Genomic DNA, 8291 nt, shown 5'->3' on the forward strand with positions numbered 1-8291 from the left:
ATGTATGTATGTATGATTATTATTTTTAGAGCAAGGGCTCAGCTTGTTTTTGTTTTGTTTTGTTTTGTTTTGTTTTGTTTTGTTTTGAATTTGAAAGGCAGAGGGGCAGGTGCTGTGGTACACGGTTAACACCCTGGCCTGAAGCACCGGCATTCCATATGGGCGCAGGTTCAAGACCTGCTGCTCCACTTCAAATCCAGCTCTCTGCTGTGGCCTGGGAAAGCAGTGGAAGATGGCTCAGGTCCTTGAGTTCCTGCACCCACGTGGGAGACCCAGAAGAAGCTCCTGGCTCCTGGCTTCCGATTGGCGCAGCTCTGGCGGTTTCAGCCAATTGGGGAGTGAACCATCAAATGAAAGATCTCTCTCTCTCTCTCTGCCTCTCCTCTCTCTGTGGAACTCTTTCAAATAAATAAAATAAATCTAAAAAAAAAAAAAAGAGGCAGAGATCTTGCATCTGCTAGCTCACCCCCGAGATGGCCACAATGGGCTGCGCTGTGCTGATCAGAAGCCAGGACCTTCTTCTGGGTCTCCCACACAGGTGCAGGGGCCCAAGGATTTCGGCCATCTTCTACTGCTTTCCCAGGCCATAGCAGAGAGCTGGAGTGGAAGTGGAGCAGCTGGGACTCGAACTAGCGCCCATATGGGATGCCGGCACTGAAGGCAGTGGCTTTACCTGCTATGCCACAGCGCCAGCCCCATATATGTATTATTACTTCATTCTTTTTATGATTGAATAATTTGAGGGGTCTTCAAAAACTTCATGGAAAATGTGAATTATGAAGAAACTGTGCATGGATTTCAAAAACTTTTTGCCCCAAACTAAATTTATGGTTTTTCAAAAAGATTTATTTATTTATTTGAAAGGCAGAGTTAGGGACTGGCACTGTGGCATAGTGGGTAATGCCGCCGCCTGCAGTGCCGGCATCCCATATGGGCGCTAGTTCGAGTCCCAGCTGCTCCACTTCCAATCCTGCTCTCTTCTATGGCCTGGGAAAGCAGCAGAAGATGGCCCAAGTCCTTGGACTCCTGCACCTGCGTGGGAGACTCGGAAGAAGCTTCTGGCTCCTGGCTTCAGATTGGCGCAGCTCCGGCCATTGTGGTCATCTGGGGAGTGAACCAGCAGATGGAAGACCTCTCTCTCTCTCTCTCTCTCTCTCTGCCTCTCTGTAACTTTGCCTTTCAAATAAATTAATTAATTAAAAAAAAAAAAAGAAAGAAAGAAAGGCAGAGGTAGAGGTAGAGAGAGACAGAGAGAGTCCTCCATCCGCTGGTAACTCCTCAAACGGCCACAACAGCTGGGGCTGGGCTAGTCTGAAGCCATGAGCCTTGAGCTTCTTCCAGGTCTCCCACATGGGGGTAGGGACTCAAGGACTTGGGCCATTTTCTGCTGCTTTCCCATGTGCATTAGCAGGGAGTTGGATTGGAAACAGAGCAGCCAGAACTTCAACTGACACCCATATGGGATGCCGGCTTTGCAGGCAGAGGCTTAATCTTCTGTGCCACAGCAAAGTCCCCATAAATTTATGTTTTAATTCCATCGTTTCAGGAACTTTTTGAAGTACACCTTATATTCCATTATACAGATATACATGAGTACATTCACTTCTTCTATTTAAAAAATTTATTTATTCTCATCTACTTAAGAGGAAGAGAGAGATATAGGTCTTCTATTGTTGGTCAAGCTCATAAGAGCCAAGACTGGGCCAGGATGAAGCCAGAGAGCCAGGAACTACATCCAGGCAAATTATATGGGTTACAGGGGCACTTGAGCCAACCGACCTGATGCCTCCCACAATGCAAAAGGAGGAAGCTGGATTGGAAGCAGAGTAGCTGGGACTCAAACTGGCACTCCATATGGAATGTGAATTTTTGAAGGTACCTTGTGAAAGCTTATCTGTAGTTACAAAAAAAAAGTAAATAAACTACTGCTATCTAAAGATTGAGGTTACCTTAACAGTGCAAAGTTGACAAATATGGCTTTAGGAAAAGACAGAAAGACTTATACATTTAAAGAAACATTAAACAATTTATCCCTACATTGAAAAACTCTTAGCTAGACTAACAGAAAAAGAGATAATTCAAATACATAAAATGAGAGCTAAAAATGGAGACATTATGACTGATAACCACAGAAATACTAAAGTTTGCTCGACATTGCTATGAACAATTATTTGGAAACAAGTTTCATAATCTTTAAGAAATGAACAAATTCCTAGACACATAAACCTTACCAAGATTCAATTATGAAGAAAGAAAACACCTCAACAGACCAGTAAGGGTAGGGAGATTAAATTACTGCCAAAAATCTCACTTCAATAAACAACCCAGGACCAGATGACCTCACTTGATGACCTCTAAATATAATTTTTTTAGTGAACATCAACCTTCTTAAATTATTTGAACAAACAGAAGAGGAAGGAATTCCTCTAAACTCATTCTGTGAGAACAGCATTACCTTGATACCAAAACCAGATAAAGACACAACAATAACAACAAAAAAGTGAGCTACAGGTCAGAATCCCTGATGAATATAGACACAAAAATCTTCAACAGAAAACCAGCAAACTGAATCCAAAAGACTGTTAAAAGATGATTTGTCATGATCAATTTGGGATTCCTCTTAGGGATGCAAGAATGGTTCAACATATGCAAATCAATACCACACCAACCGAAAGAAGAAAAATTGTATGGTAATCTCAGGAGATGCGGAATAGGCATTTAATTAAACTCAACCTCCTTCATGCTAAAAGGAATGTACCTCAACATAATAAAGGCAAACAGTCAACAGTTATAAAAAAGCAAATAGCTGGGCTGGCACTGTGGCTTAGTGGGTAAAGTGCCGGCATCCCATATGGGCACCCGTTCAAGACCCGGCAGCTCCACTTCCGATCCAGCTCACTGCTCATGGCCTGGGAAAGCAGCGGAGCATGGCCCAAGTGCTTGGACCCCTGAAACCCATGTGGGAGACCTGGAAGTAGCTTCTGGCTTCTGGCTTTGGCCTGGCTCAATCCTGGCCCTGCCATCTGGGGAGTGAACCAGCAGATGGCAGATGGCAGATGGAAGATGTCTCTCTAACTATTTCAAACAAATAAATTTTTTAAAAAATGTTTTTTAAGTGTGTGTATTACTCAAAATTATTTACAGATTCAATGCAATCCCTATCAAAACATCAATTACTTTTTTTTTTTTTTTTACAGAGCTAGAAAAAACACTACTGAAATTTGTATGGAACTATAGAAGACTCCCAATAACCAAAGCAATCTTGAGCAAAGGAACAAAGTACAAGGTATTACACTACCTGGCATTAAAGTATACTACAAAGCTACAGTAATTAAAATAGCATGGGGGCTGGCGCCATGGCGCACTAGGTCAATCCTCCGCCTGCGGTGCCGGCATCCTATATGAGTGGCGATTCTAGTCCCAGCTGCTCCGCTTCCCTTCCAGCTCTCTGCTATGGCCTGGGAAAGCAGTGGAGGCTGGCCCAAGGGCTTGGGCCCCTGCAGCCGCATGGGAGACCAGGAGGAAGCACCTGGCTCCTGGCTTTGGGTTGGCGAAACTCCGGATGTTATGGCCATTCGGGGAGTGAACCAACGGAAGGAAGACCTTTCTCTCTGTCTCTCTCTCATTGTAACTCTACCTGTCAAATAAATAAATAAAATCTTTATTTTTAAACTTTTATTTAATAAATATAAATTTCCAAAGTACAGATTCTGGATTACAGTGACTCCCCCAGCCCCATAACTTCCCTCCCACCCACAACCCTTCCCTTTCCCGCTCCTCTCCCATTCCATTCACATCAAGATTCATTTTCTTTTTTTTTTAAACTTTTATTTAATGGATATAAATTTCCAAAGTACAGTTTATGGATTACAATGGCTCCCCCCCTCATAACTACCCTCCCACCCGCAACCCTTCCCTTTCCCGCTCCCTCTCCCCTTCCATTCACATCAAGATTCATTTTCAATTCTCTTCATATACAGAAGATCAGTTTAGCATATATTAAGTAAAGATTTCAACAGTTTGCATCCACATAGAAACACAAAGTGAAAAATACTGTTTGAGTACTAGTTATAGCATTAAATCACAATGTACAGCACATTAAGGACAGAGATCCTACGTGAGGAGTAAGTGCACAGTGACTCCTGTTGTTGACTTAACAAATTGCCACTCTTGTCTATGGCATCAGTAATCACCCTAGGCTCTTGTCATGAGTTGCCAAGGCTATGGAAGCCTTTTGAGTTCACTGACTCTGATCATATTTAGACAATAAACAAAATCTTTAAAAACAAACAAACAGCATGGTATTGGTATAAAAATGGATCCAGGGCCATCTGCAGTGCTGGCATCCCATATGGGCACTAGTTCAAGTCCCAGCTGCTCCACTTCTGATCCAGCTCTCTGCCATGATGTGGAAAAGCAGTATAACATGGCCCAACTTCTTGTCCCTGCACCATGTGGGAGACCCGGAGGAAGCTCCTGGCTCCTGTCTTTGGATCAGCAGAGCTCCAGCCATAGTGGCCGTCTGGGGAGTGAACCAGTGGATGGAAGACCTCTCTCTCTCTCTCTCTCTACCTCTCTACCTTTCTACCTCTCCTTCTCTGTGTAACTCCTACAAGTAAATAAATAAATCTTAAAAACAACAACAACAAAATGGATCCTTATACCAGTGGAACAGCATAGAGACCCTAGAAATAAAACTCACACATCTACAGCTAACTGATCTTCGACAAAGTCACTAACAGTATTTACTGGAAAAAGAGTATTTTCAATAAATGGTGCTGGGAAAATTGGATATCCAGAAGCAGAAGAATGAAACTAGATCCCTCTCTCTCAACATGGACAAAAATAAACTCAAAATGTATCAATCAAAGATGAGACGTTGCAATGACTAGAGGAAAACATAGGGGAAATACTTCCGAACATTGGTATGGGCGATTTTTTGGACCCAACAAAAACAAATACATGGGGCCAGTGCTGTGGCACAGTAGGCTAAGCCACATCATATATCAGTGCCAGTCTGTGTCCTGGTTGCTCCATTCCCGGCCCAGCTCTCTCCTTACAGCCTGGGAAAGGAGGGGAAGATGGTCCAAGTGCCTGGGCCCATGCATCTATGTGGGAGGTCTTGAGGAAACTCCTGGCTCCTGGCTTTGGATTGGCCCAACTCTGGCCATTGCAACCATTTTGGGAGTGAAATAGCAGATGGAAGACGTTTCTCCCTGTCTCTCCTTCTCTTTGTCTATAATTCTGCCACTCAAATAAGTAAAATCTTTTTAAAAATGGAACTAGACAAATGGGATTTCATCAAATCAGAGTTTCTGCACACCAAAGGAAATAATCAACAGGCCGGCACCGCGGCTCACTTAGCTAATCCTCTGCCTGCGGCACCCACACTCCGGGTTCTAGTCCTGGTCGGGGCGCTGGATTCTGTCCCCGTTGCCCCTCTTCCAGGCCAGCTCTCTGCTGTGGCCCAGGAGTGCAGTGGAGGATGGCCCAAGTGCTTGGGCCCTGCACCCATGTGGGAGACCAGGAGGAAGCACCTGGCTCCAGCTCAGTGCAGCGTGCTTGCTGCAGCGCGCCAGCCATGGTGGCTATTTGGGGGGGGGGGGTGAACCAATGAAAAAAGGAAGACCTTTCTCTCTAACTCTGCCTGTCCAAAAAAAGGGATTAATTTTCAGAATACATAAGGAACTCAACTCAACAGCAAACAAACCCCACAGAAATTCCAATTTAAAAAACAGCAGATATAAAGACATATTTCTCAAAGACACATACAAAAGGCCAATAGGCACATGAAACAAATGTTCAACATTACTATTCATCAAAACCATAATGAGGTATCACCTCACTCCAGTTAGACTGGCGATTATTAAAAAGAGACCAAGCGTTGGCAAAGATGTGGAGGAAAAGGAATCCTCGCACACAGTTCGTGGGACGGTAAATCAGTATAGCCATACCGGCAAATCAGTATGGATATGCCTCAACTAACTAAAACTAGAAATATCATATAATCCAGCAATCCCATTACTAAGTATACATCCAAGGGAAATGAAATGCACCTGTTGAAGAGACATCAGCACTCTCATGTTTCTTGCAGAACTATTCAGAATAGCCAAGAGTCTCCTAAGTCTCCATTCACGGGTGAGTGGAAAAAGACAACATGGTACATACACACAATGAGAATACGCTCAGCCATAAGGAGGAAATCCTATCATTTGCAACCACATCGATGGAACTGGAGGTCATTAAATTCAAATGAAAGAAGCCAACACAGAAAAACAAGTGTCATCACATGATCCCACTCATCTGCGGAGACTAAAACCAGATTTCATAGAGGTTAAAAGTGTACTGGTTCTGAGAGTCTGGGGAGAGGAGGGAAGATGGAGGTATGAAGTAATGTTAATGGGCTGTAGGTTACAGGAGTAAAAAGTTCTGAGAGTCCACTGAACAACAGAGTGACTGCTGACTACAGTTGTTAATGCATCATGTATTTCTCTATTAAAAAGCAAGCAAGCCAAAAACTGGAAGATAGAATTTTGGCTACGTTCACCATAAAGAAATGTTAACTGTTCGAGGAGACAGATGTATTTAGCTGATTGGCCATTACACAATACGTGCGTGTATTGGAACATCATATAACACCCCATAAATATGTAATTTTTGTGTCTGTTAAAAATTATAAAGTGAATGCTAATGTAAAATATGGACTTTGATGATAGGAATTGATCATTATCGGTTCACTGATTCTAACAGATGTTCCACTGTGGTGTGGAATGTTGACAGCGAGGGCCACTGTACAAATATATGTGGTGGTGAACAAGTACATGGGAACACTCTCTACTGCATACTCAACTGTTCTGTGAATTCAAAGATGCTTTTCACAAAATGAACTACCCTGACCCCCAGTTAAAGATCTGGGCCATAAAAAGAGGTAGGATTTAAACTTAACAGACAGGGAAAGATGTTTCTTCAAAATAAGGTAATCTTATTTTCATGATTAATTAAAGTATTATCTGTTGTTATTATGGCTAATATCCCATAGCTTCATATTTTAACTTTGCTTTACAGCATGTTGTAAATGTTTGTATTTCAAATACACTATATCACAGTTTTAAGCTTTTTACATATTTGGCACTCTTAAAAATACCAGTTTTTATAGTCCTTTTTATTTTTTCAGATTTATTTCAAAGGCAGAGTTAGAGAGGGGAGGGGAGGGGAGGGGAGGGGAGGGGAGGGGAAAGGAGAGGAGAGGAGAGGAGAGGAGAGGAGAGGAGAGGAGAGGAGAGGAGAGGAGAGGAGAGGGGAGAAGGTTGTCCATCCACTGGTTCATTTCCCAAACAGCTGCAACGGCCAGGGCTGGGCCAGGGTGAAGATAGGAGCCAAGAGTTTCTTCCAGGTCTCCCATGTGAGCACAGGAGGCCAAGGACTTGAGCCATTTTCTGCTGCTTTCCAGGGGCATTAGCAGGGAGCTGGATGGGAAGTGGATCAAACCAGAGCACATATGGGTTACCAGCACTGCAGGCTGTGGTTTAACCCACTATGCTTCAGGTCTGACACCCCCCCCCCCCCCGCCATTTTATATTCTGTACAAAAATAATAAAAATTAAAAAAAGAACTAAAATAAGGTATGCAACTCAATGGCTTTCATTTATTCACAGAATAATGCAACCATCGTTACCATTAACTCTAGGGCATTTTTATTATATCAAAAATAAGACCATAGCCAATAGCAGTCACTTTCCAAGCCTTGTCCTCCAGGCCTGTGCATCCACAATCTTCCATTTCTGCAGATTTCTCTATCCTGGGCATTTCTTATCAATGGAGTCATACAACATGAAGAATTTTTTTTTCCGACCTTCTTTTCACTTAGCTTGTTTACAAGATTCTTCCATGTTGTAGTATATATCAGGACTTTATCTTTCTTTTTTTTGAAAGATTTATTTTATTTATTTGAAAGGCAGAGTTAGAGAGAGAGAGAGTGATTATCTGCTGGTTCACTCCCCAAATGGTAGCAACGGCCAAAGCAGGGCCCATCTGAAGCCAGGAGTCAGGAGCTTCTTCCAGGTTTCCCATGTAGGTGCAGGGTCCCAATCACTCGGGTCATCTTCTGCTACTTTCCCAGGCCATAGCAGACAGCGGGATTGGAAGAGGAGCAGCTGGGACTTGAACTGGCGTCCACATGAGATGCTGGTGCCATGAGCAAAGGCTTAGCCCACTACACCACAGTGCCAACCACACCTCTACTTGTTCTTATCTTAGATGTTATGCAGTTTCACTACAATGACTTGGTATAG

At 43.1% G+C, this 8291-nt stretch overlaps 1 long non-coding RNA gene across 1 annotated transcript; it reads left to right on the top strand.

The window, feature by feature from the left end:
- The first annotated feature begins 3194 nt into the window (after positions 1 to 3194).
- On the top strand, positions 3195 to 3704 carry LOC149123110 (uncharacterized). The gene is made up of 2 exons (XR_016218158.1): positions 3195 to 3286; positions 3445 to 3704. It is a non-coding gene; the product is annotated as an uncharacterized LOC149123110 (long non-coding RNA).
- Positions 3705 to 8291: the final 4587 nt, after the last annotated feature.

The sequence above is a fragment of the Oryctolagus cuniculus genome, chromosome 12 (genome assembly GCF_051225735.1).
Source record: "Oryctolagus cuniculus isolate XC-2025 breed Fujian yellow rabbit chromosome 12, ASM5122573v1, whole genome shotgun sequence".
Lineage (NCBI taxonomy): Eukaryota > Metazoa > Chordata > Mammalia > Lagomorpha > Leporidae > Oryctolagus > Oryctolagus cuniculus.